Raw genomic sequence first — 12159 nt, forward strand, 5'->3', positions numbered from 1 at the left:
GTCGTGTCCGACTCCTAGTGACCCCATGGACTGCAGCCCACCAGGCTCCTCTGTCCATGGGATTTGCCAGGCAAGAGTACTGGAGTGGGGTGCCATTGCCTTTTCCTGGAGGGCATTAGGCTAAGTGAAATGAATCAGACAAAAAGACAAATACTGTATGATATCACTCATTATGTGAAGTCTTAAAATACAACGACTCTAGTGAATATAACAAAAAAGGAGCAGACTCCCAGAGAGAGAGAACAAATTAGTGGCCACCAGTGGTAAAAGGGAAAGGGGGGAGGGGTAACAGAGGGATAGGGGACTAGGAGATACAAGCTATTCTGTATAAAACAAGCTACAAAGCTCCTTCAAGAGAGAATTTTTGTTTGCTCTTGCTCATCACCAGTCTGGAACCACCAGAATCCAAGTTCAGGGCTTTATGGGTTTTTTGGATTATCCAGATGATGTTAAATCAGGCTGCAAACCTTAGAAGAAAAGAAACAGAGAGAAAGAGAAGGGAGGTGGAGGCAGGATAAGAAAGGAAGGAAGAAAGGGAGAGAGAGATGGAGGGAGGGAGGGAGGAAGAAAAGAAGAGAAGGAAGGAAACAAAACAAGAAACTGAATAAAGAGAGAATTACTTTTAGTGCACCCTTACTCTGAGGATAAAGCCAATCAAGACACCAGCCTAATAGGTCTACATAAGAATGAGCATCACCAATGCAATGGACATGAACTTGGGCAAACTCCTGGAGATGGTGGGGACAGGGAGGCCTGGCATGCTGCAGTCCATGAGGTCACAGAGTCGGACATGACTGGGTGACTGAACAACAATGATAAGAATGAGAGTTAGACCCCCTATCTTGAGCTTCAAAACCTTGGTTCTCACCTCCCTTCCCCTTGTCACATGCAGTCATCAAAAGTACAGCTCAGTTAGCACTTGTTTCCTAACATATCAGCAAATGTTCTCCGAATCACAGTTGCTTTGAGTGAGTCACTTTACTTCTTCCAAGATTTTGGCTTGGTAATTCCTATCTAGCTAGCTCCTTAGGGCTTTAAAATTGTGATTTTCATATTTTATCTGGAGTTTTTGTTTTCCCAGTAGAAAAGCTGATTTAAATTTCCTAGCTTGCCATTTCAGGAGTTATTGTCTTAGCTGTTAATAAAAAATACCAGATCAGAAAATAAATAAAAGAAAATAATCTGAAATACTACTATCAGAGACACCAGCACTAAAATTGTAGTAAACATCTTTTCAGAATTCTATGCATACAAACATAGTCTATATAAACATTCTACATAAATATAAATCCTGTATTACTAGTCTGTAACTTTTGCTCAACATGATAATTTTCTATGTTAATATAGACAGATATTATCTATAATGTTTGCATAATAATATCAAACATTTATTGAGTACTTAATATATATATATGGGCTTTCAATATATTCATTCATTCAATCTCTGTCATACTTTCTGAAATAGCTTTTACAGATTATGAAGCTTATTTTGGAGATTTTAAAAACTTTTTAAATACTAGGAAACTCAGGCACAGAGATATTAAATGATGTAATCAAAATCACACTAGCAGTGAGAGTGGTAGCCGCTCAGTTGTGTCCGACTCTTTGCGATCGCATGGGCTTCAGCTCGCCAGGCCTCCCTGTCCATCACCAACTCCTGGAGTTTGCTCAAATTCATGTCCATCAAGTCAGTGATCCCATCTAACTACCCATCTTCTGTCGTCCCCTTCTCCTGTCTTCAATCTTTCTCAGCATCAGGGTCTTTTCCAATGAGTCAGTTCTTTGCATCAGGTGGCCAAAGTATAGGAGCTTCAGCATCAGTCCTTCCAATGAATATTCAGGACTGATTTCCTTTAGGACTGACTGGTTTGATCTCCTTGCAGTCCAAGGGACTCTCACGAGTCTTCTCCAACACCTCAGTTCACAAGCATCAATTCTTCAGTGTTTAGCTTTCTTTACGGTCCAACTCTAACATCCATAACTTCCTTCTTTAAACCTCCCTCCCACCTCTCACTCCATCCCACACCTCTAAGTTGTCACAGAGCACTGGGTTGAGCTCCCTGTGTGATACAGCAAACCCCCAATGGTTATCTGTTTCACATGTGGCTATGTATATGTTTCAATGCTACTCTCTCAATTCGCTCCACCCTCTCCTTCCTTCCCGTGTCCACAAGTCTGTTCTTTATGTCAGCGTCTCCACTACTGCCCTGTAGATAGGTTCATCAGTACCATCTTTCTAGATTCCATATAAACGCATTCAGTTCAGTTCAGTATATACGCATTAATATACAATACTTTTTTTCTGACTTACTTCTTTTGTATAATAGGCTCTAGGTTCATCTGCCTCATCAGAACTGAGTCAAATGCATTCCTTGCCATACATCGTTATGTACTTGTTTGTTTATGTCCTCAGAGAAAATTCCTACAAAGAGAATTACCATTTCAAGGATATATACATTTAAAATTTTAAATTTTGGTACAGACTGCCAAACTGTGTTCCATAAAGGTTTACCAATTCACAGTCCCTCCACCAGTTTATAAAATGGCCTTATGCATTGGCATCCTTTTTAACACTGAGTTTTGTCAATATTTTCCTTCTTTGATGTTCAGAGCATTATTATTTGCATTTCTTTCTAAATGGTGCTATTGAACTCTTACTGTCTAGTGAGCTATCTGGATTCCCTTTTGTTGATTTCTTCTATTCAGCCTTGGCTTTGTCCTGCTTTTTCTCTTCATCAGTTTGTCCCATGGAGAATTCAACTTTTTGGTTAGGTTTCCTTTCAGAACAGAAAGCTGTATTTCAGGATGCAAGGTTATTCAGAGTCTCTCCTAAACTGCATTTTCTGATTAGGATGCCGCTACCTGAGTGACTAAGATGCTAATTTCAGAGCTCTTTATGCTGTGGAATCTGCTCACTTCACTTCCTTTCTCTTATTTCTGGTCAATGAGCCTGAGTGATTGGCAGTATCTCAGCAGTTTTTTCCCATGCCCATACACTCTTCTGTTTATAGTGCAAAGCTTTAGAGACTGCAGATTTAAAGCTGTTACACCATTAAAGGTGACTAGTGCAGTCCATCTGTTGGGTTGCACCCTGCTGGCCTGCAAGCCCTGTGCCTGCCAAGCCTCAAGACCCAAGAAAGAGCCTGGAGTCAGCAACAGAAACATCAATGGTTTAACGGATAAGGGGAGCTCACATGTCTGAAACAACATCCTAGAACAACACCCCACCGTGTGCAGCAAACAGTAGGCAGGATATGGCAGTGGTCTTGCTACCAGGGGCAGAGGGAAGTTACCAACCATAGGGGGATGTCAGGTTGGCTCATCTGCTACCAGGGAAACCAGCAGAGGAGTATGCACTTCACCACCCCTTTAACAAACTGTCAGATAGAGTGGAGATGGTTGTGATCAAAGATTAGAACAGTCACTAGCTAGGGCCAGCGTGTAGACATTTCCTGATTAGGCTCAATGATTTAGAGGGAAGGTCAGCCATGTGAGTAGGTGTAGGTGAAGCAGGAACTGGTCAGCAGAGGATGTACAGAGAGCAAGAGAACAGCCATCTTGGGTGACCTGATCATACACCATCTAAGAGATATGTTATAATCAAAGAACTTCAGCTTAGCAACCAAGACAGAATTTTCAAGGTAGCCCACTCAACTTCCTTCTTTCCCTCCTCACACATTTATCATTTCTTGAGCACTACAAAGACAATATACATTTCAAAACATAAATTCTTAAAATTCCATTTTCTCTCTTCTACTTCTCTTATATATTTCATGTCCTCCCTACCTTGTATTTCTCTTCCAAAATTCCTCCCAACACCTTGCCCCTGCTTTCCCCCAAATCTGCATCTCTAAAGCCTAAAGAATGCCTCTAAAAATGACAGAGACTGCATTGGAGAGCAAGGAAAAGGAGAGAACTGAGCAGAGGAAAAGGAAAAACCAGATTCCTCTTTCAGAGGAAATGGAAATGCTGGGAAATGGGGAAAAAATTATATGCAGACAATTTTTGTCCTACCAGAAACACAAGTGCAGTATTTAAATGTGTATCCAAGCACTTTCTGGTCCTTTCTTTCTGATATGCTAATGGGCAGGAATGACAGCTGTGGGGGTGCATTCTCAGAATAATGAAGTGATCAGGTGAGATTTCCTGCCTTGGGGAAGAGCTCTCTAGTGGTCGCTGTTACAGGGAACTGATGCTGAGCAAACAGACAAAAATAGTGATCTAGGAAAGGGGTCTCCCAAATTCCTGAGCTCACCGTGCTCTCAACCATGCTCTCTGGAACTCTAGATCGTATTTAGATATTTAGAGAAGGGAAGGGAGGAGGAAGAGAAAGAAACCATAAACAGTTAAATAATTTTCCTTATTGTAGGATCACTCAGATACCTGAATATTAATTACATGTCTCTAGGAGGAAGAGACCATGAAATACAGCTTAATGTTTCTTTAACTTTTGTGATCACAGAACACTTCTCTTTCTAGAACCCCTACTTTTTACAACATAATTTGGGGAGAGGGAATATATTTGTATCTTTGTTTCCATTTTTATAGATGTTTTGTAGTACCACACATTTTATTTAGTAACAGTATACAGAGTGTACAATAGGACACAAGGTATTTCTTTACATTTAAGATATTGTAAAACATTAAATATGTTCAAATTTGAATTTAGTGTTTAAATTTAGAAAAATTAAATTTTTCTAAATACCCCTTTAAGTTGATGGAAAAATAATACATGGTCATCATAGAAGATTTGCAGAGCACAGGTAATTACGAAGAAGATACTGAAAATCATATCAAGGTGAGACTAAAATTCCATAGTATTGTTATCGTCCAGAGATAATTCTCTTAACATACTGCCAATCTTTTCCCTGTATGTGTATGTGTATGAGTATGTGCATATGTATATAAGCATGTGAAAGTATACACATAGCTTTTCAGAAAAATTAGGGTCACCTTGTGTGAAACTGTTTTTCTATTTATGATGTTTTGACTGTGCTATTAAAATTTTGCAAAACTTTACGTTAAATAGTTATTCTTTCAGTTGTATGACTGGACGAAATTTATTTAACTATTTCCATATCACTGAACATCTAGGTTATTTCTAATTTTTCACTATTATAAATAACATCACGATGAGCACCTTATATATAAATGTTTATTTTCATCTCTGCTTGTTTTCTCAAGATAGATACCAAAAAGTGCTCTATTACAAAGGAAGAACTACTTAATGATTTTGATTAAGATTACCAAGTTGCTTTTGATAGGGACTATTCCAGCTCAGTATCATCAACAGTATATAAAATAGCCTGTCTCACAGGATATCAGTAAGCATTTTTATAGCACTGAAATTTAAATTTTAGTTATTTATTAAATAAGAAATACTGTGAATTTTACAAAATTTAAAATGTTACAAAGTTTAACATTTCTTTAAACACAGTGAGATTTCCCTCCCACCCCATCCTCCAGGCAGTCCTCCCCAGAGGCGATTGATGTGTCTTGTGAACAGGACTTTGGACTTCTCTCTCAAAATCTTGCTTATTTCAGTTAACAATATTGCAGGGATCTCACTTCATGTTAGGACATAAAGGATGCTCTCATCTATGTTAACAGTTGTTTTACTTTTCATTATATAAAATGTACTACATTAAAAAAAAAAAAAACAATTCTCTATTGATAGGCATATGTGCTAATACCAAAAAATAAAAGTGTGATTTCACATATGTTCAAAAATAACCAGGCCAGAACTTCCCTGGTGGTGAAGTGGATGGGAATTCATCTGCCCATGCAGGGAACACACGTTCAATACCCAGTCCAGGAAGAGTCCACATGCCCATGGGCTTAGAGCAACTAAGCCCAAGCACCACGAGGACTAAGTCTGCATTCTAGAGCCTGAGGGCCACAACTACTGATGCCCACACACCCAAGAGCCTCACACCAAAACTACTGAAGCCCTTGTGCCCAGAGCTCGTGCTGTGTATCAAAGGAAGCTACCACAATAAGAAGCCCCTGCACCGCAGAGAAGAGAAGCCCCCACTCACCACAACCAGAGAGCCTGCACACAGCAATGAAGACCCGGTACAACCAAAAAATAAATAAATAATTTTAAGAAACTAGGCCATGTATCTAGAAGTAGAATTCTTGCTTTAAAAACTATGCAGTTAATAACTTTCCTGCATTTAAATAAAATGTTTTCTGGAGACTGTGCTATTTATATTTAAAACAACAGTAGTAGGGGCTTCCCTGGGGGTCCAGTGGCTAAGATTCCTTGTTCCCAATGCAGGAGGCCCAGGTTAGATCACTGGCCAGGGAACTAGATCCCACATAGGGCAACTAAGAGTTCACATGCTGCAACTAAGACACTGCACAGCCAAATTAAAAGAAAAAAAACCATCAGTATGAGAGAGCCTGTTTGCCTCCACTCTTACCTGGTAGTGTGTTGGTAAATGATTAACAGACTTTCATGGAAGGAGAAAACTCGATTTGTAGCATATGCCAATTTCCATGATATAAACAGTACTTTCGTCATGGCTGATTTTAAGCTGTCAACATGAATAGGAGGAGTTGGGAAGAGACACCCATTATAAGCTCTTACATTGTCCTCACCCACACAATGTGTTAGCAAACATTTCAATCTTCATCATCTGATGGTGAAAATTAATATTGTACATAACATTGAATATAATTTTATGTATTTAAGAACATTTCTTTTTCTAGGAGCTATTTGTCTTTTATTTTTCTATTGGGTTAGGGTCCTTTTCTTATTTGTAGAAGCACTTTATATATAATGACTATCAGTTTTTTGTATGGTAGGAGTAGCAAATATTTTCCTTGGTCTACGTACAGTTATTTCTGCTTTCTTGACTATGCCAAAGCCTTTGACTGTGTGGATCACAATAAACTGTGGAAAATTCTCAAAGAGATGGGAATACCAGACCACCTGACCTGCCTCTTGAGAAACCTGTATGCAGGTCAGGAGGTAATAGTTAGAACTGGACATGGAACAACAGACTGGTTCCAAATAGGAAAGGAGTACATCAAGGCTGTATATTGTCACCCTGCTTATTTAACTTCTATGCAGAGTACATCATGAGAAACCATGAGCTGGAAGAAGCACAAGCTGGAATCAAGATTGCTGGGAGAAATATCAATAACCTCAGATATGCAGATGACACCATCCTTATGGCAGAAAGTGAAGAGGAACTAAAAAGCCTCTTGATGAAAGTGAAAGAGGAGAGTGAAAAAGTTGGCTTAAAGCCCAACATTCAGAAAACGAAGATCATGGCATCTGGTCCAATCACTTCATGGGAAATAGATGGGGAAACAGTGGAAACAGTGTCGGACTTTATTTTTGGGGGCTCCAAAATCACTGCAGATGGTGACTGCAGCCATGAAATTAAAAGACGCTTACTCCTTGGAAGAAAAGTTATGACCAACCTAGATAGCATATGAAAAGCAGAGACATTACTTTGCCAACAAAGGTCCGTCTAGTCAAGGCTATGGTTTTTCCACTGGTCATGTATGGATGTGAGAGTTGGACTCTGAAGAAAGGTGAGCGCCGAAGAATTGATGGTTTTGAAATGTGGTGTTGGAGATTGAGGGCAGGAGGAGAAGGGGACGACGGAGGATGAGATGGCTGGATGGTATCACTGACTCGATGGACGTGAATCTGAGTGAACTCCGGGAGCTGGTGATGGACAGGGAGGCCTGGCGTGCTGTGATTCATGGGGTTGCAAAGAGTAGGACACGGCTGAGCGACTGAGCTGAACTGGACGTACAGTTGAATTTACTTTTGATGTTTCTGCCATGAAGAAACTTTTACTTTCCTATAGTTATTATATTTATCATTATTTTCTTTAAACTCCATGAGTTGCATCAACATACTTAAGTTTTCTCTATCCTAAGATTAAAAATATAATAAAACATATGATTTCTTCTCATAACTTTATAATTTTATTTTTTACACATAAAATCGTTGAAACCTTTTCTTTTCTCTGTTTCATTTTGGATGGCACATCATCTACATATCCATTAGGTCAAGTTGGCTGATAGTATTGTTCAGACTTCCTATATATTTACTGAATTTCATTTGTCTACTAGTTTTATTAACTGAAATCTTCAGCTCTGTGTTTTTTTCTTTTTGATTCTATCAATTTTTGTTTCATTTTTTTTTAAAGGTGATTAGGTACATATACATATAAGGCTGTTATTTCTTGTGTTGAATCCTTGATCTTAATGTCATAGCCTTCTTCATTCCTGGAATGGTACCTGTCCTGAAGCCCACTTTATCTTATCTTAATATAGCCACTCTAACTTTCTTGTCATTCATGTTTATATGGGATATCTTTTCTCTTTTTACTTTTAACCTATCTCTGTCTTTATATTGAAAGTGTATTTCTTCTAAACTGTTACCAAGTTGGTTCTTATTTATTTTATAATCTCTTTTATTTAATTTCAGTGCTTAGACCACTTATATTTAATGCAATTATCAACATAGCTGGGTTTATATCTACAATATACCTGTTTGATTTCTGTTTGTCACTTCTGTTCTTTTGTTTCTTTGTCTTTTTTTCCCCTGCCTTCTTTAGGGTTAATTGAATAATTTTAGTATTTGCTCTAAGGTTTACCATATATATCTCCAACTTATTAGTCTACCTTCACATAATATTGTACAAATCTGTATATGGTGAAAGACTCTTACAACATAGTCCTTCCATCGCCCTCTTCCTAGCCTTTGTTTTCATACATTTCACTACTACATATATTATAAGCCTCAAAGCCTACTGTTGCTATTTTTGTTTTGCATAATTATATTTACAAGACAGGAAAAAATAGAAAATATATTTCTTTTATATCTACTCACATTATTTTACCATTTCCAGTGTTCTTCATGCGTCTGTTTGTGTGATTTCAAATTTGAATCAGAAACCATTTCACTTCAGTCTGAAAAGCTTCCTTTAACAGTGCTTCTACCAGAGCAGATCTGGTAGCAATGAATTTTCTTAGTTTTTATTTGTCTGAAATTCTGTCTTTTACCTTCATCTTTTCATGATGTTTTCATTAGGTTTAGCATTCTAGGCTGACAGTTCTCTCCCTCACTTTAAAGATATCACTTGAATGTGTTTTTGAGAAGGCTGCTGTCATGTCTTACATCTCCATGTGTAATGTGAATTTTGATGCTTTTACCTTCTTTCATTTCTTCTCTAATGGAATTCCTTCTCTAATTATTTATTCCTTCTCTAATTCCGTCATTTATCGCTAATGTCCTTCTTTTCTTTATGTTAAATTCAAGCTTCTGACCTATACCATGCTCCTTCTCTTCAAAAAACGTATTTTAACATTTCTTGCAAGGCAGGCCCACCAGCAGCAAACTCTGTCAATTTTTGCTTGTCTGAGAAATGCTTTATTTCTTCTTTTTGAAGATATTTTCACAGGACACAGAATTCTGGGTTGGTGTTCTATTTCTCTCTACACTTTAAATATTTCACTGCATTTTCTTCTTGCTCACATGGTTTCTGAGGAAGAATTGGCTACAATTCTTATCTTTGCACCTTTATAAGTAAAATGTGTTTTTCACCCCCTCTGCTTTCTTTCGAGATTTTTTCTTTATCTTTTAAATTCTGCAGTTTGAAAATGATTTGCCTAGGTATAGTCTTTTCATTTATTTTTTTGAATGTGTGGATTTAGGGGGAGGTTTGTTCTGTTTTGCATTTATCCTGCTTGGTGCTCTGTGAAATTCGGTTCTGAGGCTTGGTGTCTGACATTAATTTGGGAGAAATTCTCAATCAGTATTACTTCAAATATTGCTTCTGCTCCTTTCTTTTCTCTTTTGTAGCCATCCCACAGTTTCTGGATATTGTTCTACTTTTTCAGTCATTTTTATTTTTGCCTTATGATTTCACCATTTTCTCTCCATACATACTTAAGTTCAGAGATTTTTTTTATTTAGCCATGACAGCAAGGACTGATGCTGACGCTGAAGTTTCAATGCTTTGGCCACCTGATGCGAAGAGCTGACTCTTATTAGAAAAGATCCTGATGCTGGGAAAGATTGAAGGCAGAATGTGAAGGGGATGACAGAGGACGAGATGGCTGGATGACATCACTGACTCAATGGACATGAGTTTGAGCAGGCTCCAGCGGATGGTGAAGGAAGAGGCCTGGCATGCTGCAGTCCATGGGGTGGCAAAGAGTCGAACATGACTGAGCAGCTGAACAAGAACAGCAAAGTTAGTCTCCAGTGAAATATCTTATCTTAAGGGCAGACTTCATTAAGAAGAGAATGTTCTGGCATATCTCAAAATGGTTACTTTTCGACTTCCCTTTCCAGAAGCACGGGGGATCTTTCTCTAATATTCACCATGAGAATCTGGCAGGGCTCCTGGAGGTAAAACTCAACTAGCGTCTGTTTCTTCTGCTTGAGGTTCACTGAGCTTCTTGGACCTGTGGGTTCAACATTTTTGTCTAATTTGAAAAAACATTGGCCATTTCTTCAATTTTTTTTTTTTTTTCCTGGCAGGTAATTAAGTTACTCTCACATTGATTTGACCCTTTTGAAGTACTTTTTAAAAGTTCTTTTAAAGCGGGCTTAGAAGAGCCCTTGTTTAGAGTTCTTTTAACCCCCTTCTAAGACTTGGCCCTTTTGAGGTCTCTGCTAAATGTCAATTCAACAAGGTCTCTTTACTCTTGCTGGACATTAGTCAACACTCTTCAGTCCTGTGTGAGCTCTGGGAACTGCTTACTCTACAGTTTCCTTGTAATTATTTTACCTTGGAGGTTGTTCTTGTCTAACTCTGTGGGATGTTTTCCATTTCTCTCCTCTTACATTCATGCTTCCTTTTAATTCTTTGAACCAAACATGCACAGACTGCTAATCAACCGAAGACCCAAGAAATCCCTATGTGCACTTCTATAGCAGTTAATCCTTCAGGGACAGAAACAGAAGCAGCTCGACCTATGTTTAATGGGGATAGAAAGAGATACAGAAATGTTGTATCATGTTCTTGCCCTCAACTTCACATTTCTCTAAGATACAAGGAACCAAAGGCTATTTTTAATAATATTTATGTCTTGAAGATTCAGACCATATTCCTAAAAATACATCATTCAAGGCCATGTCTAAGTTGCTTTATATCCAACATCAGTTCTCTGGCCTTTACTCTATGTAAAGCAAGGATTACATGGTGAAGGGGGTTAGTACTTGAGCACAACAAGTGGCCCAGCTTTTTAAATATAAAATATTTTTAAGATATATAAATATAAAAAGATTTATATAAAATCTATTGCGGACTCTATGCCTTTGTGAAGAGGGCTTAGCTGGGTCAATTCCCATCACTGCATGACAGTGAAAATACTTAGGGATAACAAAACATCACTGTCCATCTCCTCTCCTTGCCTCCTATCACTCAGAACAGAAATATTCACAAGAAATATATTATTAGAAAGACCTTTGACCATATCTCCAAATGTCTCAGGTTATCCAGATCTTCTTAGGTCAAGACCAACAGCTACTCTCCTCTGATCTGTGAACAGCTCTAGTCAGGGTATATCAGGATTTTGGAAAGAGAATCCACTGCCAGAGAGACCTCAGCAACAATTCTTAGAGCTATTTTGTCTAATAAATGGCACAGAGCCAAATCCTGATCTCCTTTCTGCTGAAGATAGAGAAACCGAGAAAATAGTATTTTATGAAATGAGATAGTGGAAAGGAAATAGATTACACATAATCACTTTAAATGTTGGTATCAGCAGAGCTGGAAAATCTCCTGGCTAAATCCCATGGTGAAAATCTCCTAATTTTGAGGGGATTAAATCAACTGAATAATTTTGGATAGGCAGATACTGGAAGTATCCATTTTTATAGTTAAACTACTCCAGGGAAAGAAACTTAATTTTTAAGTTTCTGGCAATGAATGCAAGTAGAATTTGGTGTTTTTTAAGCTACACAATTGGGACTGTCTCTTCAATACAATTTACATCTCTAAAACCTCTGCATGCCAGATGTGTAAACATTTTATTCAGAGACAAATTCATAATTTAACTATTACCACCCGGAAACCATTAGATAGTAATCTCCCATTTAACTTATCAAAGAAGGACCTAGGCATGATTGTATCTGGTTGATATAATGATTGCCATAAAAGATTTTGTTTCCCATTTTCA

Source organism: Ovis aries, chromosome 5, assembly GCF_016772045.2.
Source record: "Ovis aries strain OAR_USU_Benz2616 breed Rambouillet chromosome 5, ARS-UI_Ramb_v3.0, whole genome shotgun sequence".
NCBI classification, from domain to species: domain Eukaryota; kingdom Metazoa; phylum Chordata; class Mammalia; order Artiodactyla; family Bovidae; genus Ovis; species Ovis aries.